This window comes from Eubalaena glacialis, chromosome 9 (genome assembly GCF_028564815.1).
Source record: "Eubalaena glacialis isolate mEubGla1 chromosome 9, mEubGla1.1.hap2.+ XY, whole genome shotgun sequence".
NCBI classification, from domain to species: Eukaryota; Metazoa; Chordata; class Mammalia; order Artiodactyla; family Balaenidae; genus Eubalaena; species Eubalaena glacialis.
The window spans coordinates 70,941,892-70,965,254 of record NC_083724.1 but is presented as its reverse complement, the minus strand read 5'-3'; the positions used below and the strand labels follow the sequence as shown (position 1 = coordinate 70,965,254).

General features: G+C 38.7%; 1 protein-coding gene across 1 annotated transcript in view; it reads right to left on the bottom strand.

Moving 5' to 3' along the window:
• FOCAD (focadhesin) overlaps positions 1-23,363 on the bottom strand; it is a 304,027-nt gene extending 280,664 nt beyond the window's left edge. Inside the window, exon 1 of the mRNA XM_061200467.1 lies at positions 23,299-23,363. The gene's annotated coding sequence lies outside the window, so the exon portion shown is untranslated. The remainder of the gene's footprint in view (positions 1-23,298) is intronic.

Below are 23,363 nucleotides of genomic sequence, written 5' to 3'. Positions count from 1 at the left end.
TTACATTAGGATTGTTCATATTTTTCTGTAAAGGGTCAGATAGCAACTACTCAGATTTGCCACTGTAGCAGGAAAGCAGCCACAGACAATACATAAACAAATGACCAGGGTTGTGCTCCAATAAAACATTATTTACAAAAACAGGAGGCAGGTGGGCTGTAGTTTACTGACTCCTGGTTTACATAATGACTATTTCTTTAATTAATTTCTAAAATTTGTTGACAAAAATTGCTACAATTGACATTCAAATCTGCCCCTGTACATGCAAGCACAGGTAAATACATAGATAAGATAAATTATACATGTCTTATTATCTAAAAGATGAAAAAGTTCTCTTTATCATAGAAAACAAACTTTTTCATGCTCCTAAACTCTGAAGGAAATTTCTCACATTAGGCTTTCTATATGGGATACAGAGTGATATAATAAACAATAATCTCAATAACATAAGCAAAACGGAATTTTATGTTACTTCTTTTTTAAACAAACCCTGGAGAAAGCCATGGTTATAACATAACATGTAATTCAGAAAAAAAAACTCTCGGCTAATGGGGTCCAAGTACAGAGTTTTCTGATGATCTAACCTAACTTAATAGAAAGTCAACTTCAGAGTATCCAGAGAAGCAGAGGGTTATCAACTTATCACAGAATATACTTACACAAATGTCAAGAGTGAGAGAGTTAAATAGAAGAAATGTGGGGTTATACTCTGATTCAGGCCTGAATGATGGAATTCCAAAATGCTCTGGGGACCAGACAAACAGCTGGTTAGGCTAATAGCTTATTATGCCAGTGAAGAAGCTGAGCCATCCAGAAAGAAGACTCTGTCTCCAGGAGGTGGGCCAATGGAGTAAAAGAGTACTGTTTTTATCAAAATTGTCTAAGCATAGACAACAAATACCTAAGCTTACAAAAGACAGTCCTAATTTTGGTACAACACTTTAGAGAATAAGTAAGTTTTTAAAATCTACAGTAACTATCTTTCCTTAGGCATTCTCAAAACCACTACCAAAGCTGCAATATGATTTGATATCATCCTTGATTTGCTATCCTTGAGCTACAAACTGCAGGTGTCTTTCACCTGCTGGAGACATATTTCAAGGTTAATCACAACCACCTCGCCTTTCAAGGTATCAAAACATATTCTCTTAGGGAATTTCAAAAAGAGTATATATTTTGCTTTAGCATTGGCAGTGTAGCATGTGTCCTACTTTATTTTTAATCTCAACGTCCCTTGGGCATTTTATACATTTAAGAAAACAATTTATATATTACTTCTTACACTGACATTCTTTACTCAAAGGAAACTAGTCACAATATGCTCCATAAACCACGTTACAAAAAAGAGTATTTGATTTTAAAAGATTTATCTCCAACCCGTCATAGTGCCTTTTTTGTGTCTGAATCTAAATCAGAAAGAGAATTTTTAATGACATCTTTAAGTTCCAAGTGAATCAAAGCATTTGTTTAACTTAAGCAATTATCATCTTATCTGCCAAGGTGTTTCAGCCACAGAAGAACACTTCCCCAAAAATAAATCAATTGCACTCTAGAAGTAAGAAAGAAGCAGCAAATAGATAAAGCACCTTAGGTTTTCAACTTTCTCAATAGTTTCCCTAGGATACAAAAATATACAGCCATAGATCACACAAAAGTATTTAGTGTCAAACTTCAAATGAAGGATACAATCTGAAAAACAAGATACGAATCTATCTATAGTAGACCCTCAAACAACGCAGGGGTTAAAAATCTATCTAACGCTGACCCCCGCACAATTGAAAATCTGCACACAACGTTATGATCAGCCTTCCACTGCCATGGTTTCTCATCCACTGATTCAACCTACCACTGATCGTTTAATACTGTAATAAAGTATTAATTGAAAAAAAATCCATGTATAAGTGGACCCGTGCAGTTCAAGCCTATGTTGTTCTAAGGTCAACAGTAATTATATTCACAAGTGCTATGGGAACCTAGCAGAGAGATTATGCAGGGTAGTTTGCGGGGGCCAGTGTCCAACAGTCACAGAGAAAGACTTGACTCTGAGCACTCGTGACTACCAAATTTCTATATAGGAAGGACTCAGGGCAGCAATGTAGGTGGAAGTCAGGGCTACAGAGAGTACATTCTGGAAGCTAGTCTACAAAAGCAAAGTCATCATCAGACTGATAAAAAGTAAACTTCCTTCACATTAACAGGACCCTGTTTCAGAGACACAACTAGGACTTTTTTCTTTCTAACACTTTATCAACTCTTCCAATTATCAGTTATGCATTTACTTAGCTTCTTCCTCCCACAAGTTAAGCTATGGAACCATCAGACTGAGGATTTTTAACACATATTTTGACAATTTATTACTTTTTTTAATGGCTTATAGAAAAGTTGATGTGCACCATCAATAAATTTGACCTGATCTTATAAGTTTATCAAGACTGTGGCTCAGGGGTATATTCCAGACTCTCCTAGTTGCTTCACTCTGCCCCTTAAAGAAAAAAAGAAAAAAACTTTTCAATCACCCAATATTTATATCTTCCTTGTTCTCCTACCTGCTTAGCTTCTCACCTACCTCTTCTCAGTCCCTAAGAGTCCCACAGCCTCTCTAGTATCTGGCAGCTGGAATCTGTTTCATCACCCTTTATTATATCCCGAAAACTGCTAGAAACTTGACCTTAACCTCAGCTCTTGCTTCAAAAGCTTCAAAATCTAGCTGGCTCCTGCACTTTCAAATTAACAGGACAATTGGAGTCCTCCTAACGACATGATTCATAAAAATGGAAATGTCATGGGAAAATTGCAATGGAAAGTTTTTAATACTAAAGAGCGAGTGTAAGAAAATAGTGATTTTTAATCATTATATTCACTAAGTCATCATTAAATTAAGCTGAGAGTAGGAAATACTTTTATTTTCACCACTAATTTCAAAATCAAGACGAGGTAGAGGTCAACCTACTGGTATGACAGAACCACTTGGTCAATCAGAGAAAGCAGGAACGACATAGACGTGGCAGAGACTGCTAACTCTCCTTCAATATCTGTGCTTTTCTTCTATATTAATAAAACTGTAGCCTGACCAGCTGTATTACATTTCGTAGCCTCAAGTATGGCTACAGAGACTGTGTATGTAATCAAGATCTCCCCAGTGGAATCTGAGCAGACATGATGTGCCAATTCCAGGCTACAACCTGCTTCCTCCACTCTATTCCCAACAGAAACCAGGTCTTGGCAACAACTCAGATTCAATCATGTGCATGAAGACAATGCCTCTAGGACACGGTTGGAGAAACAAGATGGAAAGAGCCCTAAAAGATAGCTTAGAGCAGAATTGCAAACCTGAAACTCCAAAAAAAAAAACCTTCTACTTTGTTTGAACCATTGCATTTTGGGGTCTGTTTCTTGCAGCAGCTAGTACTTCCTTAATAATATATTGGACCTGAGAGCATCTCCCTTCTGTACTTTTGTCACTGGAGAAACAATGTCAGAGGGGTTAAGCAACTCAACAAAAAGGTACTCATCCTAGCAGTTCACATGAGAAGGGAGGTTTCTTGACTCCCAATCCAGTGTTCCCCTGGACTATCAGTAACATGAGACATGACCAGCACACTCCACATTCCTGCATCACGTCCCAGGAATTTTAAGATCTGTAATTCAAGTGCTGAGCAAATTTAGGTGACTATAAGTTCTGATTATCTCACTGGTTGCAATTTACTAAAATACATCAAATTACTATCATATTCTTGCCTTTACAATTTAGTTTCTTCTCAGTTACATCACATGTTACTTACTCATAGATTTTGAAATGGGAGTCTAAAATAAAATCAAAGGCAGGAAATACCAAGTTAGAGCTTATTACTGTCCAGGAGAACCAAGCATGAAAGTAAGAAACAAAACCACCAACTTCAATAATGTCTGATTTGTTACAATATTTTCTTCAATTATTCGTGGATTATCTTTTCTAAAGTGTCTTTTATGTGTATGTATTTATATGTTAAATATACAAGGGAATGCAGATGAAAAATAGTGATTTTTAAAATCTAAAGACTGATTTATCTCTAGAATTTTTACAGTATCCAATCTAAGTCTTCAAAGAAGTCCTCAAATTAGCTCCTTTATGAGATTATTTTTTCTAATGTTATAATTTTTAAATATTTTTGCTCCTACAAAAGAATAATTTCTCAAATTGCTCAGTACATTTTTAAATAAGTATTTTATGTTGATACAAAATAATCTTTACTGTATATTTATAATAAAACTGATGCCCATTTTGAAGACCTTACTGACCAATAAATGTCTAATCTGAATAGCTAAAATCTCCGTATTCATCATATTACTTTTAATGCCATTCAGTTAACTAAAATTTAGTAAAACACCACAGAATGTGTTTTATAGGTATTTGATTTGTATTTCCTCCCCTAAAAAATGACTCAAATTTTGCGCACTGGTTCTCTAAAATAATTTACTTCTTAGCAAATATTAATATGGCACAAACTGAAGTATACCAGTGTCCCTCCAGGGGAAAAAAAAAAAGAGGAAATGATAAGTAAAACAAGAACATCTAAATGTTGATAATAGATGGGTACATTGGAGTTCATAATACTATTCTATGTTTATATATGTTTGAAATTTTCCATTATAAAGTTAAAAAAAAAAACAAAAACCCACATGTGTGATTCTCACCTAGGGGCCAGGCAATATTCTCAGCACTTCACATTTATTAACTCATTTAATCCTCACAATACCCTATGAAATAGGCACTCATTTTACAGAAGAAGAAACTGAGTCACAGAAAAGACAGATAACTTTCCCAAGGTCATACAATAAACTGAAATTCAAATCCAGGTAGTCTGGGTACATATGTACATAGAAAAGCCTGGAAAACATAAATAATGGGTGATTTTTTATTTTGCTTGTTCCTAGTTTCTAATTTTTTCACAAGAATATGTGTTTTTGTAATTTGAATAAAGTTACCAAAAATATAAAAATCTTTATTCAAATACTTACACATTCTTTAGAAATAGAGGATATGACTTTCTAAAACCCAAATCACTATAAGCATAGAAATCCATCATTAACAGATGTCATTAAGTGAGCAACAAACTAGAAAAATTTTAGAAATGATAAAAGATTACTTTATTAGCCATTTTACCAATGCTTTATGGAAAGAGTAATATTGAAAAGGGGTCAATGTAATTTAACTAGATAGATTCAATTAACTCTAGACCATTTAAAAATCTTCCTTCATTTTCAAGGAGAAATATAACCATTATTATTTTCCTACTTTAGACTCCTGGGAAATTTTATACCAAAATAAAAACTCTCACTCTCGAAAAGAATTATGTAGACTGATGACAAGTTAAATGGCAATATTTTTCTTGATTGCTGCAAACTGGCCAAACTCATTTCTTATTTTTCATGAAAACTAAATTATTAAAATCATATCGAATGGAATAGAATTATTTTAACTTACACTCTTAGTACTAATGAAAGCTGAAGATCAGATGGGCCAAGGAATTTTATAGGAAGATAGTAAATTTCCCTGCTGTTAACTAACTCAGTGTGGCCCAAGGTGTAGAATATCTCTATATTCCAGGCCTAAATGGACACAATCACAAAAACAATATCATTACCACACTGTTAGAAGAACCACTCTAAAAATGTTCAAATGAATAAGATGAATAGGGCACTGTGAAGCAATGTCATATATTCTTTTGCAAACCCTACGATTATCCACAGTGAAGATGAGAAAACGTCTTTAATTTGATTATGCTTAGTCTTACATACCCCTATCACCATGATGACAGAGCAACCTGACACAGAGAGAAAAATGCATGGGGTTGGAGGGTCAGGGAGTAGGAAAAACAAAGCTGGTTGCAAAACCTGACTCCACCACTAGGCATTAAAATTTAGGTTAATCACTTACTATCTGGAGCCTGTTTCCTCACTGGTTAAATCTGGGGCCACCTGCCTCACAAGGTGGCATAAATAACAATATGAAGTAAGCCTGAAAGCCAAGAGGATCTTGACACAGTAGGTATGTACTCTAAAAATGTGTGTTTCCTCCCTCCCTTGGTACCATGTAGGACAGTCAAGGGAAGCGAATGATGGAAAAGAATTTAAGTTTTTGGGATAAGTAGAGCATCTCTAATCAAAGACTAGGATGGGACTCTGTATGTAAGTCACCAGCTAGAGAAATAAGACACCAGCGCCCACGGTTAGGAAATGCATGAAATTCCCATTCAAAATATATAGTTGACTTCTAACTCACCTGCTGAAAACCTTTCAACAGCATCCCACTGCACTTTGTAATAAAATTCAAACTCCAAATCACGGCCAAAAGGTCCTACATGATTTGATCTCACACCTGTCCTTCAGTCAAGGAGCTTTAGCCACAATGACCTCCAGTTTGCTCCGTGAGCCTCCCAAGTTCTTTCGATGTGCAGGTCTGGAACTCTTAGGCCCCTCAGCCTCAAGTGTTTGTGCCCTTGCTGTTTAAACAGCTGACTCCTCTCACTGTTCACATCTTCCCTTGAGCCTCCCCTACCCCCCAGCCCCAAGTGCTTCCCCACTCCCTACCCGCAGTGACCCACTATTGTATCCTTCATAGCTTTGGTCACAATCTCAAACGATCATCATATGGTATTTCTGCTGCCTCTCTCTCCACCTCCCAGTGAAATGCAAACTCCTGAGGGCAAGGACCTGGACTCTCTTTTTGACCACTATACCCCAGCATATAACAAGTACCTGCTCAATAAAGATTCACTGAATGAACACAAAGCACAACATGAGATTCAGAACACCATGTTGGATGAAACAGCTCCTATGTGCCACAACATCCACAAAACACTATAAGTAACTAATCCCATTGGATCTTCACAATAACTCTGAGGTAGGTATTATTAACTCCATTTCCAGTATGAGAAAATAAGATCTCAGAGAGGAGGTAACTTGCCTGAGGTTATACAGTGGTATTAACAGCCAGGATTTATTGAGAATTTTACCATGTGCCAGGCAGGCATAGTTGAAGCTCTTTACATGTGTTCTCTCACCCAATATTCAAAACCCCATGACGTGAGAACTATTATTATCCTCATTTTCATATGAAAAACCATGTGAGGCAAAGGTCAAAATTAACTGCCTAATTATGTAAGAAGCAGAGCATGGATATGAACCGTGCAGCCTATGAATGTGAGTCAAAGTTCACATTCTTAACCACTCCTCTATAAAGTATAGTTGACACAGAGTTCCTGAAAAATTAAAATAATCCATTAAAGCAATTCACTCAGAACCAGGCACATAACAAACACTTTTTAGATGTTAGGTATTATGATTCTTGGTCTAAATCCAAAACATTGTTTTTTTCTATTATATCTTGCTGCATCCCAGGGAATCAAGCAAATGTTTAAAAACCAAAACAAAAACCTAGGTTTGGATATACAGTGTTAGAGCAAGTTCCCAAGGCAGCTCATCAGCATCCACAAACAGCTCTGCACCTTTGCATATATTGCAATCCTAAAAACATGTAATCAAGTCTGATGCATGAAAGTTACATATTAAAGGGCTGCTCCATGCCGAGCACAAAACACAAAAATTATCAATCCAAACTTAACCCTCATCCTGTGGCACCATCACCAGCAACACATCTCCCACATCTGTATATGTTTTGAGATTTTATACTTGTATTTTGTTGTTGATCATTCCCTTTAAGTCCAATGAGTACCTAACAAAGGATAAAGATTGGCCACTTTCATCATGGCGACTGGTATCAATCTGTAGTAAGTCCATGCTTCTTGCCATTGATATCAAGGCTTTCGTATTTAATTTTCCATTTTTTAAAATCAGTAAATATTCATTGAAATAGATGAAAGCAATCACTGCCCAAATAATTGCTCAAACACTACCGCACAGACGCAGATGGCTACACGGCTGCCAAATGAACGCTTGGCTGGCGCGTAGCCCCAACCATGTGACAGCTCAAGACACATCTCAGTGAGACAGGGGACGCTTTCACTTCTAAAAACATGCAGGAGTTTGAAATAACCGTGGAATGTTCGGGAAGAAATGTTCAGAACCAGGAAGATCAAGAGGAAGCCACTGAATGTTCTCAGTTCCTGCAGCTGCCTCAGAATGCAGAGCTTGAACTATGACTTGGTATCACACTCCATGCAAGGAGAATATGAGGATATGGTGTACAGGGGCCATACTGCAGAGCTAGGCTCAATTTCTAATGCCCCTTCCAGCTCTGAAAGGACTGTCACCAATCCTCAAGATGTAGATCTCCTCATCTCATTCTGAAGGGGCTAGCTCTATCTGTGTAGCAACAGCACACTACTAAAGGAGTATCTCAAGCAAGAAGGATTCCTCACTGACCAAGCCTGCTGCATTATTCTCCTGGACTTTCGAGTTTCTTGGGGGAAACAGCTGAGCCTTGTTCACCTCCTGCCGGGCCTAGCATGTAATAAGCAGTTAATTAATGTTTTTTGAGTTACTGTGTTTAGCAGAGTACCTAATACACAATAGACTCAAAAAAATGTTAGAATCAGAATTCTACTGTTTATTTTGTTTTCAGATCAACTTTCCAAAACAGAAAGTGAGAGATAGAGAAGAATCTATATCCAAATCTCTCTCAATAATTAAGATTCGTGAAACAGACCAAAATAAATTAATAAGAACCAGACGTCAAAAATAAATAAATAAGTTTGTAAATGACTCTATTTTCAAATTAATACAGTAACCAGATTCAGTTATCAACACATTTAGGGTTTGAAAATAATTAGCTCTTTTTAGACCGACTCCTTTTTCCCGGCTTTTTTAAAACTAAGCAAATAACTTCTGTATAGGTAGCATAAAGGTGAACTTCAGCCAAGCCCAAATCCCAAATCAGCAGAATCCAAATTAGTGAGATTTTATCACACTGTTACTCATTTTGGTACATCTTCTTATGAAAATAAAATAAAAGGTCAAGAACACATGTAAACACAAGACTGCTTCATCACTGTTTCCAGCTGAATCTAATAGAGATGGAAAATGGGTCTTTGTTACTTGAATACATCATAAGTTTTACATGAATGCTTCAGTTGACAGCTATTATTTATCATAGCTATACTCTTAATCTGCTATGTATTACAACCCTTTAAAAGCCCGCAGTATGGGCTTCCCTGGTGGCGCAGTGGTTGGGAGTCTGCCTGCTAATGCAGGGGACGCGGGTTCGAGCCCTGGTCTGGGAGGATCCCACATGCCGCAGAGCAGCTAGGCCCGTGAGCCACAACTACTGAGCCTGCGCGTCTGGAGCCTGTGCTCCGCAACAAGAGAGGCCGCGATGGTGAGAGGCCCGCTAACCGTGATGAAGAGTGGCCCCCGCTTGCCGCAACTAGAGAAAGCCCTCGCAAAGAAACGAATACCCAACACAGCCAAAAATAAATAAATAAATAAATAAATTTAAAAAAAAAAAAAAAAGCCCGCAGTATTACCTCTGTGTATTTCCCACTGGGGTAAAGGCATTTTAAACACATAATTACCCAATGAAGTAACATTTACTAATTTTCCATTACACAGCTAGCAGTATTCATGCCTGTTTTTACTCATAGGGTTCTTAATAATCAGATATTAGTTAACCTTCACAACTATACTGGGCAGACGATCATTAGTAAATCCTTTCACATTAGTACAGAGACACCAAGCAGTATGTTCAAGAAAAGGATCCTGCAATGAAATGCTAATATCCAGTTGGCAGAAGAAGAGGAGGAATGGGAAGGGGAGGAGGAGGGGGAGGGAAAGAGGAGGGGGAGGGGAGGAGGATGAACACCTAGCTGTTCGTGACAATTGTTTTTAATTGCACAAATTTTAAAACCAATACATACAATTTTCACATGTACAGGGTTCAATGGAACTTTTCAACGCTATGCTGGAAGTAAATGACTGACTAGATGAACAGCAGCGAGCCAGCAACTCAAAATGAAGCCAGTGCTCAGAGCTCCATTTCAATCTCAAAAACTACTTCTGCCTCTCAGTCCAAATTCAAACTCTATTTACGAAATTGCTCCCAATCTGTCTTACCTCCAAACTGATACAAAGGTCCTCAAAGGCCAGATCAGCTCTGGAGCAAAGCCTCAGATATAAGGCAGAATCAGCATGGTTCCCAGGACCACAAGCATCTCCCCAAGCCCCAACCCACCATACTCAATTCCATAGAGAACTTAGCACAATAAAGCTGAAAGTCTGGGGTAGGTACAAAACTAACCCACTCTATGGGAGTGGGCAGTTAGGGTACTTACTGATCATTTGACCTTAGTGTTTGGCACTTCTTGGCTATATCCCAAAGTGTGGCATACATGCTTCAAGTTCTATTCACCTCCCATTTCAAACGTGTAAGAATACAAAAGGTTTAATAGCAAGCATCTTTTGGGCAAAGTTATTCACTGATTGATCTAAAAGGTAAGCTAAGGGGCTTCCCTGGTGGCGCAGTGGTTGAGAATCTGCCTGCTAATGCCAGGGACACGGGTTCAAGCCCTGGTCTGGGAGGATCCCACGTGCCGAGGAGCGACTAGGCCCGTGAGCCACAACTACTGAGCCTGCGCGTCTGGAGCCTGTGCTCCGCAACAAGAGAGGCCGCGATGGTGAGAGGCCCGCGCACCGCGATGAAGAGTGGCCCCCGCTTGCCGCAACTAGAGAAGGCCCTAGCACAGAAACGAAGACGCAACATAGCAATCAATCAATCAATCAATCAATCTTTAAAAAAAAATAAAATAAAATAAAAGGTAAGCTAAGGAATATGCAGGTAAAATATTGATTAGTAATGTGAAAAACATTTATAAAGAGTTTTAATAATATAACGAAATGCTCATGACAGAGTAAAAAGATTGAAAGAAATTTTTATACACAATGGTGAACACAACCAAGTTTAAATTATAGATATAAAGACACAAGATTAAGGAAAAAAGTGAATATGCAAAAATGTTAAGTTCATTTCTGGTTAATAAGTTGATGACTGATTACATACTATTCCTCTCCTCCTTATATTTGCTACATTTAATTTGCCCCCCTACAATGGGCATACGTTACTTTTTCACATTAAATAGAAATTATTAATTCTCTTCAAATAAAAATGTAAGATCAATTTGTTAGTCTCAGTAAAAAAAATTTGTAATCTTATTTATTCACTTGAAACCATGGTCTTTTATCACTGTCTAAAGAGGCAGTTTCACCACAGCACACACCAAGATAAAAAGCCTCACTTGATCCAATTACACTGCTTATTAAGAGCTATTTAATGAGAAAGTCACACCTTTGAGTTATTAGATGCTGTAATGGTCCTGCAGAGTTCCAAACAACTAAGCTAACAGAATTACCTTTGGTTCCAAATTGTTTGCCAGAAGATTAATCCATCTGTCCCTGAAAAACACTAAGTGTTCCTCCAGTGTGTTCAACTTCCTCCAATCTCATTTTAATCAAGGATGTTGGCCTCAGTCGACAGAGGTATTTTTTAACAGATTTATTGAAGTATAATTGATGTACAAAGAAATGCACTTATTTAATGTGTGCAATTTGATGAGTTTAGACATGTGCAAACACCCATGATACCATCACCACAATCAACATAATAGACATATGCAACACCTTCCAAAGTTCCCTTGTGTCCTTTTGTTTTAGTTTTTTGGAGTGCACAATACCGTACTGTTAACAATTGGCACTACGTTGTGGAGCCGATATGTAAAACTTATTCATCTAGCATGACTGAACTTTATAAAGGATAGTTATTTTTATTTGCTTAAATTACAATACAAAGAGTTTAATTTTTCCTTTAACTTTCCAAAAATGCATATACAACATAATACCTAAAAAACTGTTGTCATCGATAGATAAATTTTCGGGCGGTCTTTACATGTTTTGGCATCTGTCAAAGAATAAAGAAAGGTCTTTCTGATATAGTGACATTTGGACACAGACTGAGAGGAAATAATGAGCATTCCAGACAGAAGGAACACTAAGGGCAACAACCCTGAAGTAGAAGCACATGTGGCAAATTCAGGGAAGACCAAGGACACCAGTATGGTTGGTGCAAGTGTGCAAGCTGGGCAGTAAGAGATGACAGAGTGAAGCAGTGGCCCAGATGACAGAAGCCCTTGTAGACGCTGTGGGCTCTGAATGTTCCTGAGTGGCACAGGTAGTCCTAGATGCTTTGGGACAAGGGGATGGCATACTTGACAGTCATTTTAAAAAGTTCATTCTGGCTTCTCTGGAGAACAGGCCATAAGTGAGCGAGGATGGGAAAAAGGAGACCAGTTAGGAGATAATGGCAATAATCCAGGAAAGAAACCATATTGCCTTGGACAAAGAGAACAGCAGTGGAGATGGTAAGAGGTCAGAGTTTACACATATTTTGACAGAATTTGCTAATGGACTGGATGTGGAATGTAAGAAGAGTGAAGGATGACCCCAAGGTTTTCGGTTCAGACAAGTGGAAGAAAGATGCAGTCACATACTGACACGCAGAAGACTAAAGGAGTCTTGTTTTTGAAACAGTGCAGCAATGCGCAAGTCTCCTAAATCCATGGGGTGCAATTTACTTTTGTCTATGTCAGGAAGGAAAGGCTACATGACAAAAGGGTACTAAGTGCAGAGAGTACAAGCTTCATCTTCTTCTCAATTTTATTTGAAGCCAATGTTCACTATAACAAAACAAACGTTAAATTTTGTATGCTTAGCTCTAGCCTGGATTTGCATTCAATTCATACCCAATACCAATGCTGCTGTCAGCACATGCCCCACTTTCTAATCCCCATAAGGCCTCAGTGGCCTGCTAAACCCTAACTATCCTACATAGCGGAAAATCTCACAAAGTAAAAAGACAGAGATATAAAGGAGGGAGGGGAGACAGGCAAATTAGTATGTAGGTGGGTAGATAATCCTTACTTCCCTATTCACTCAGCCTTCATTGTCCATTCCATTTCATAACTCCTTCCAAGCTTTATGTTATATGTTCAATACATTCTGAAGGCACTGTGAATGTGAGCAAATTTAGGATTCAGGGAGGGGGGATGGGAAAAATTGGTTGTGAAGTGATACTGTAAAGAGAAATGTGAAGAAAATGAAAATGTATTCATTTCTTAAAAAAAATAATCTTTAAAAATATGAAGTCACTTTGTTAATATCTAATTGATTTGTGAGTGAATCAATTGTTGCTAAAACAATTAAGTTAAAGGATGATGGGAACTTTATATTAGAGGGCTCTGAATGATACCACCTGAACCCAGTGATTCATCTTAGCATCATTAAAAGTGAGAAACCACACATTGTGTCCTTATGATGTGAAGGAATAAGAAGACATACACAGAACCCTCCAAGAATATTCTTGCCTAAAAAAATTCAAACTGGGGACTTCCCTGGCAGTCCAGTGGTTAAGACTCTGTGCTTCCACTGCAGGGGGCACAGGTTTGATCCCTGGTTGGGGAACTAGATCTCACATGCATGCTGCAACTAAGAGTCCACATCCGCAACTAAGAGCCTCCATGCCACAGCTGAAGATCCCGCATGCTGCAACGAAGATCCCATGTGCTGCAACTAAGACCCAGTGCAGCCAAAATAAATAAATAAATAAATATTTTTTTTAAAAAGACCCTGAACAGCCAAAGCAATCTTGAGAAAGAAGAACAGAGCTGGAGGAATCAGGCTCCCTGACTTCAAACTATACTACAAAGCTACAGTAATCAAGACAGTATGGTACTGGCACAAAAACAAATATAGATCAATGGTACAGGATAGAAAGCCCAGAGATAAACCCACACACATGTAGTCACCTAATTTACGACAAAGGAGGCAAGAACATACAGTGGAGAAAAGACAGCCTCTTCAATAAGTGGTGCCGGAAAACTGGACAGCTACATGTAAAAGGATGAAATTAGAACACTACCTAACACCATACACAAAAATAACTCCAAATGGATTAAAGACATAAATGTAAGACCAGACACTATAAAACTCTTAGAGGAAAACATAGGAAAAACACTCTTTGACATAAACCACAGCAAGATCTTTTTTGACCCACCTCCTAGAGTAATAAAAATAAAATCAAAAATAAACAAATGGGACCTAATTAAAATTAAAAGCTTTTGCACAGCAAAGGAAACCATAAACAAGATGACAAGACAACACTCAGAATGGGAGAAAGTATTTGCAAATGAAACAACGGACAAAGGATTAATTTCCAAAATATACACACAGCTCATGGAGCTCAATATCAAAAAAAGAAACAACCCAATTAAAAAATTGGTGGAAGACCTAAATAGACATTTCACCGAAGAAGACATACAGATGGCCAAGAGGCACATGAAAAGATGTTCAACATCACTGATTATTAGAGAAATGCAAATCAAAACTACAATGAGGTATCACCTCACACCAGTCAGAATGGCCATCATCAAAAAATCTACAAACAATAAATGCTGGAAAGGGTGTGGTGAAAAGGGAACTCTCCTGCACTGTTGGTGGGAATGTAAATTGATACAGCCACTATGGAGAACAGTATGGAGGTTCCTTAAAAAACTAAAAATAGAACTACCATATGACCCAGCAATCCCACTACTGGGCATATACCCTGAGAAAACCATAATTCAAAAAGATTCATGTACCACAATGTTCACTGCAGCACTATTTACAATAGCCAGGTCATGGAAGCAACCTAAGTGTCCATCAACAGATGAATGGATAAAGAAGATGTGGCACATATATACAATGGAATATTACTCATCCATAAAAAGAAACGAAATTGAGTTATTTGTAGTGGGGTGGATGGACCTAGAGTCTGTCATACAGAGTGAACTAAGTCAGAAAGAGAAAAACAAATACTGTATGCTAACACATATATATGGAATCTTAAAAAAAAAAAAAATGGTACTGATGAACCTAGTGGCAGGACAGGAATAAAGACGCAGACATAGAGAATGGACCTGAGGACACGTGGTGGGGGGAGGGGGAAGCTGGGATGAAGTGAGAGAGTGGCATGGACATATATACACTACCAAATGTAAAATAGCTAGCTAGTGGGAAGCTGCTGCATAGCACAGGGAGATCAACTCAATGCTTTGTGACGACCTAGGGGGTGGGATAGGGAGGGTGGGAGGGAGATACAAGAGGGAGAAGATATGGGGATATATGTATACATATAGTTGATTCACTTTGTTGTGCAAAAGAAACTAACACAGTATTGTGAAGCAATTATACCCCAATAAAGATCTATTTAAAAAAAAAAAAACCATGGTGAGAGCATGCGTCAGACGTTTGAGGAAGAGCAAAGAGGCTCACTGAGCAGAGTTAGTGAGTGAGGGGAGAGTAGTTGGAAATGAAGTTGGAGAAGCAACAAAGGGGTCAGATGGTGGCAAGCCTCACAGCCCACAGTAAAGACTTTGCTTTTTACTTTGGGTGGCAATGGGAAGCCATCAGAGGGTTTTGGAAGAGAGAAGAAATCTTAACTTATGTTTTAAAAATAATCACTTTGGCTACTCTGCTGACTATATGGTAGGAGACAAAGAGAGAACAGATCAGTTTGGAGGCTATGGCAGATTGCAAAAAAATGGCCCCAAATTCTTCCCTGTTCCTGTATGCACATTTCCTTACAAAGTACCTTTGCTGCTCCTCTCGTAAGTAGTCTATTTCAACATCCCCTTGGATTTGGGCTGTCTTTGTAACTATGAACAACAGTGGGAGAAGTGAAGTTGTGGGAATTCTTAGTCTACATCTCAAAAGGCCATACAGCTCCCTCTCGCTCTCTTGGCTCTATTAGACCACGGTGTTAAGAAGCATGGGACAGCTTACTGGTCCCGGTGCAGCAGAGATAAGCCATCCCAGTTGAAGTCTCCAAATCCACCAGTCCCATTTGCTACATGAGTGAGCCCACCAGCAAAAGAACTCCCCCCACCCCGACCTCCCCAAGCCTGATCCAAATTGCCAGCCCCAGAACCATAAACTAATAAATGACTGTTGCTTTAAGCCACTAAATTCCGACGGTGAGTGGTAATAGATAACTGATACAGAGGCTGTCACAACATCAAGGACATAGACAATGGAGGCTTAGACTAGAGTGAGAGCAGTGAGTAGTGAGAAGCACTCAGATTCTAGACATATTGTGAAGGGACAGCCAATAGGCTTTCCTAATAGTTTACAGGTGGTTTGTGAGAGATGAGTCAGGGATGACACCCAGGTTTTTCACCCAAGTCATGGAAAAGGTAAAGTTTCCACGAATTGAGATGGGGAAGACCACAGGTGAAGCAGGTATAGGAAGAAAATCAGGAGCTGAATTTGAGATTTCTATTAGTCATCCAAAAAGAAATGCTGAGTAGGCATCTGGATACACAGAGTCTAGAGTTCAAAGGAAGAGGTCTAGGCAAATATATATATATATATATATATAAATTTGGGGGCTAATAGGGTATTATTAGTATTTAAAGCTAGTATTTAGGACCATGAGGACTGAGCCCAGGAGCTCTTCAGTGTTGAGTGGTCAGAGAGATAAGAACCAGTAAAGGAATTGAAAAGGAGCAGAGGGGTAGGAGGAAAACCAGGAACGGTAGCATCTTTGATACTAAGGGAGGAGAGTGTTTCAAGAAGCAGAGAGTGATCAACTGTTTCCAAAACTGCTGATAGGAAATGGTAACTATGTGACAGGATACAGGTGGTGGCTCATACTATGGTGGAAATCATTTTGCAACTTCTAAATGTATCAAATCAACATGCTGTACCTTAAACTTACACAAAGTTATGTGTCAATCATATGTCAATAAAGTTGGGAAAATGATCTGTCACGTAAAAGATGAGGATTAAAAACAGATATTTGGACTTAGCAAAATGAAAGTCATCAGTGACTTTGAGGAATGCAATTTTTTTTTAGAGTAGCAAGGGAGAAAGTCTGATGAAAGTGAGTTTAATAACAAATGGGAGGAAGTAATTGGACACATGAGTATAAGTTTTGCCATAAAGGGAAGTTGTGTGGTGGCATAAGGAGGAAATGGGGTCAAGAAAGAGTAATTATTTTAAGGTAGGAGAAATAACAGCATGTTTAGATACTGAAGGGAATAATCCAGTAATGAGGGAAAATGTCATCTTGCAGGAGAGAGAGACGCTGGAGCCAAATCCTGGAGTAGGTGAATGGAATCTTCGTGCATGAGTGAGGAATTCTCCTTAGAAACACAGAGACTATTCCACAAGACTCTCAGTCCTAAAATAATAGGAGGGAAATCAGAGGGAAATCAGGTACACCCTCCTCCCACATCCATGGCAACTGTCATCAGTTATCAAGGCATTTTTCACACCTCCAAGACCAGAACCAACCTAAAAATGCTCAACATAACCTTCCAGGCATCCTAATAGATGGGAGTTGTCACATGTGATGAGAAGTACAGCTGACTCTTGAACAATGTGGCGCTGAGGGGCGCTGACCCTCCCTGCAGTGGAAAACTCGCATACGGCTTTACGGTCGGCCCTCCCTACGCACGGTTCCACATGCATGGATCCAACCAACCATGGATCGTGTAGTACTGCAGCACATATTTATTGAAAAAAATCCAAGTATAAGTGGATCCTCTCAGTTCAAACCCATGTTGTTCAAGGGTCAACTGTATTTGCCAAAATATTTTGGAAGTCCAAAGGTCAAAAAGAGGTGCAAAAAGCAAAAACCCTCTCCTTTCTCGTAACATAAATATTCATTGGAGATATGTGTTATTTTTAAATTTGGGACTAGTCCTATACCTGCTATCCTACTACTGAAATTGTAATTATTTGATGGATAAAGTTGATAACAGGAGGCTTCACCAAAACTTGAAATCCAAACTACCATTTTTAACTTCAAAGTCAGCCATGCACTTCAGAAAAACTGTCACCCTCACGCCCAAATCTAACTTTTTTCTAACCTGCCTTCCTCCTCACTAAACACTAAACAGTCCCAACCTTTTGGACTCGGATACCATGGTCAATGAGTTTTGTTATTAGATGCTCAGCCTCGTCATTAGATGTTTCCCCTACCTCTTAGGCCTACAAAAACTAGACTTTTCTTCTTTGCTGGCCACTTCAGTGAAGGCTAATCATCCTTCCAAGCTCCAAGGCTCAGAAGAATATTTCCATACCATCTACCCCACACCTCTGAGGGTGCATATCCAGGTATCTTCATCTCTCATGTATACTGATCACTACCACTGGCAATCTAAAACCTCAGAAACCATGGTCTATCTCATAGTATCTCTCTCCACCCTGGGTACACAATCATCTGGGGTCAACGTCTAGGTGAGTGATTCATCCAACACACCAGTCTCATTGTTCTTTAACACCTTCATGTCACCTCCATTTCATCCATCTACATCCATGGCCAGATCCTACACTCTATCAGCACTCTAAAAATCTAAAACTCCAATATTCTACTCAGACTACAGAGTACTTCTATCCTATCAGCTATCTCCCTTATACCTACCTACATGTGTATATTTACTTCATTCTGACTTCTAATCCCTTGAACCAATTATTTTCTCTCAATCTTTCAGCCTGCTCCTGGCCTGGTCATCACCTCTATCCAGTCTAAACCTCACATTCCATCACTTCAACCACCATCTTGTCAATAACTTGAATTCCCTTGCATTCCTACCATAGGTACATTACAAAATCCAAATACTGGATCATTCCAACTATTCATAATCTCTAGTTCTACTGAATTTTGCTAAAGAAAGTCACACAATTATATGAACTAGTGTCACTACAAATGAATGCTCCTTGCCTAACTGGTAAACTTTCCCAAAATCTCTAGTCAGCTCTTTCTTCCATTCCTGATGGCATTTGACAGCTGACCATTCTCGCCTTCTCAAATTCTCTCCCTCCTTGTCTTCTAGAGCTCCACTGTCATTAGGCTGTTCTTTCTCAGTCTTTTTCATTGGATCATCTTCCTTATATGGTGGTGCTTCCCAGAGTTCCTCTTCTGTTTTATTCTTTCTTATTCCACAAACTCCGTCTTAGGTATCACATCCACTCTCAACACTGTTTTCACTATCACTTATATGTCAATAACATTTTAATCTCTAGATTACCTAGAATCCCTTTCCTCATCCCCAGACGAATGTGGCCAACTGCCCACTGAATAGCACCAATTGTGTGACCTAAAGGCATGTTCAAGACCAATCTTATTCCCCCATACATGTGATAATCCTCATGTGATTCCTGTCTTAGGAAGTCATAAACCTAGGAGGCATCCTTGACTCTACCTTCTCCTCATCCCACATATCCAAGTGGGCACCAACTTCACCATCTTAATATACCTTGCATCCATCCTATCCCCGAGCCCCACTGCATAATTCGGAGTTCTATCATATCTTGCCTTCACAATTAGGCCTTGCTCCACTACAATTCATTCTGCACATTGCCACATAAAACTGATCTTAACTTTCCTCCACTTAAAATCTCTTCCCCATGGACCACCACAGCCTGAAGGATAATGTTCAAAACCTTTAACATGGTGGGGAAGAGGGCCTTTTATTATTTGGTGTTTGTTTACTTATTAAACCTCATCTCTCTATTCTCTCCTTAACACATTAAAGTCTGTGTTTTGTCTGTAACTTGTTCATTTGGCCTTAGTTCTTTCTTGTGCCTACAATGCCTTATCCCCCATCCTCGCCAAACAATCCCTACTTGCTCTCAAAATTCAGTTCAGATGAAAATGCCTCAAGAAAGCCTCTTCTGAATGTCCTAAAATCTCACACTCACACAGTTTTCCTCTATTCCCCACTATACTCGATGCATACATCTAATTATAATATTTATCTCATTGTATTTTGGCCTTGTCTGTGGCTTCCAAGCAATACTATAAACTCCTGAAGAAAAGTTAGGGACTTGGGACCAGAGCAGATGCTCTGTCTTTACTGAGTGAAAAAATAAATAATGAATACAATATCTTTAACACGTATGAATCTGTAAAAATTCCATTTATTTACATGTTTCAGCAATTCAAAACAACTTTAATAAAAAGTTTCCTCCACTCCCTCCATGTTTTGTCCTAATAGCATATGCTAAAACCTGAAGGTCTGATAGCATAAATCAACCAGTTCAATGACTGTTAAATAGAGTAAAACTCAAAGTAAATTCTGAGAGCAGCAAGGCCAAAGAAAAAGGTTTGTCAAAAGAGGAGGGAAAGATACACCCCGGCAGCCAGAAAACCTCATAACAAAACTATAGTTCAACATTCACAATTATAACATTTGTTCAACACGCTTATCAGCCAAATGAGCAGTCACTTTATCTGACCAAAAAGAGATTAGAGGATATATTCTAAAACAACGGAAAGAACTGAAATCCTCAGGTTAGAAGCTTGAGTGGAATGTGTCATTGGTCCCCAGTAAGTGAAATCATGAATCTTTAAATAAATAATAACAAACTTATCTATGCAGTTCGAATTCTCAACTTCCTTGGGCCTAAAGAAATGTTCTCCCTTCATGAACAATGGAAAATTTTACAGTATTTAATGTCATAGCTTTTGAAATGTCTTCAAAATATATAAAACTAAAGTAACTCAGACTAACTGAATGAAAGCCAATATAAATTAACAAAATTTTTAAATCATAAATGCAATTATATTACTTCCAATGTGGCTTGGAACAGGTTAAAAAATTACGAGGCCAGAAGTACTTAGTGGACCCAATTTATAAAAACAACAATGTTAAATCTATTGTTTGAAAAGAGATGGGATCTTCCACATTGCTTGAAAAATCTGTTTCAAATAATTGAAATGGGAGAAAAATGACAAACATCCCTTGTCCTATTAGCTTAGCAAATTTGTTTCCTATCGTGTGGAAATAGTACACACAACTTCCAAACAATTTATCACTAATTGTGAATCAAAGATTTATATTATACTTATATAACTATATCATATTGTATTATATTGCTCATCTCTAGATCTGTAGTACTTTTAAAAAAATATAATACTTACAGATTTCACATCTCCTAAAGAAACATCTATTGCCCACCTGATCAAAGTTTAAATTATCACCCAGGTTTTTTTGAGATAAACTGAGCTCATTGTCATCAATCAAGAAATATTAAGATCAGGTTTTGCTATATACCCATAAAAAATCCTGAAACTACTATTTCCTTACATTTCTTCCAAATATAGTTATAATTTCACATTTCATTGTGTTTTTCTCCCAAAATTTTAATTGTTTTTCCTTCACACAGGTATTTTCATATACACCTGAATCCCCTGAGTCTCCCCAAATTTTAAACCAGAAGACTCCACTTAGATTTTTTTCCTCAGCTCTAGCATTTCTCCTCAGTCTTCCCATCTTAATCTGCTCCATTTCTAGAACAAGAAAGATCTAGCAAAAGCAAAATTTTTTAAAGTTCAACTTTCTTAAATTTTCCAAACCCCTAATAGTGATATAGGGGTTTAATTCACCTAATGGTTTGTGAACAATAGTCAAAAAGTATCACAAGGCTATGAATATTATGTCTCAGAAAAACTATTCTAGAAATTTAACACCTGCAGGAAGGCCAAACAAATTACTTAATAAGTACCATCAATCAATCAACAAATGAAAAACTATTGTTACATCTCTATGGGCATTTTTATTCTCAAACTAATGATTTATTTACCTTTTGGTTATCAATTCCCAACTGGAGACAGCAATCAATTAAAATCCAGTAAATTTTAGGTTGATAAAATAAATGTTAACAAAGACATGATACTGAAAGACATTAGCCAGGTGATGACAACTACCTAATATTAACCAAGTAAGCAAATAACCAAGGCAGAGGTTTTAGTTACCACTAATCTACTAAAGCAAGTAAAAATGCTTCAAAAATTGCATTCTTATCCAATGTTTTTATATCATATCTTTAAATGTACCATTAAAAAGCTCCTGATTATTACATTTCAAAATTTAGATGAGTCATAGTGCTTTGAGTGCAGGAATTGGATGTGAATCAGAATTGTAAACATGCATTTGCTTGCTAGTCAAAAAGTCAATATGGACAGATTCAGGAAGAGTAAAACATATAATCTTAAAATATATCCAGGGTTTTTTAAATGGTCACTTCTCAACTGTTAACACAGTTCAGTAAACATGCAATCTGCCCATCCTGTCCTTGAACATCTCAATATTACTAAATATTTCTAACCCCATCACCTCACTTTATGGATAGGTGCCTGAGACCTAGGGTCTTTAGCGATACTTAGCAGGATTATGCCTCAAGGCCATCATGGTCTGAGGCTTACCAGAGGTGAAAGTAAGGAAAACTGAATGAGGTCCCAGAAGAGCTATAGCTTATGATACAGGATCATAAGCTTCTGTGCCTAAATCTAGAACCTGAAATTGAATCATCAAATCTAGACAATAAAACTGGCAGATAAACTGGAAGAAAAAGACAGGGAATGCCCATTTTCGTTTACGGCATAAGACCTTGACCATGAAGGAACACATCAAAAAAGTGTTGAATAGATGAATGATTGATTGCATGATACTTGATAGCATGATTTCGTTGATTTTAGAAGCTCCAAATTCAGAAACTAAACTGAGGGATCAGGATGCCATGGCTGAAATTAAAACTCATGGAGAGTAGGGGCAACACAGCTGCAAGTCTCTGCAAATCTTTGCATAGCTGTTGCAGACATTTCAAAACATACATTCATACATGTATGTGATATAGAGAGAGAGATACAGATATATACTGTTTCTTCAGGGAATTCCTGCAAACGAGGACAGAGCCAGAGAACCAGGAGGTCTGAAAACAGGCCCTGCTCACCCATAAGCCTTTGCATTAAAGTGGACAGGATCTAAGTGAGTCACTGGAAATTAGGAGGAGACAGTCACCCCAGGACGAGCAGGACAGGGCTGGAATCCCCTGTGCTGCCTTCGAGTAGGGAATCCGTCGGGGGAGAGTGGGACGACGGCAACCTGCTGCAGGAAGGTATGCAAAGATCGCGCCGACCTGTTTCCGAGTCGGGATCCCGCTGAGCCCCACCGCAGGCACCAGAGCCGGCCCCACCCAGGCATCCGAGAGCTCTGTAACGTAGAAGGCCTAGTCCTTCAGGAGTTCAGAACCCAGACAGGACAGGACGAGGGCAAACGGCAAGACCTGTCCCCTTCCTGGCCGCCCACACCGCGACGCGGCCCTGCCACCACATGCTCCACTGCCCCATCTCCCATCAGAGCTCCAGGCTCACAGGGCCTTAGCCTCCCTCCCAGCAAGCTGAGTCAGGCCACCGGCGGGTGCGATCCGGCGGCCTCTGTGCTGGAGGCAGCGGCCCGCAGCCAGCCGCCTGCCACCCACATAGCTTACCTTCCTTCTGCCACAAGCTCAGCCCCACGCCGGCTGCCTGACGTGGCCCGCCCAGCCGCCTCGAA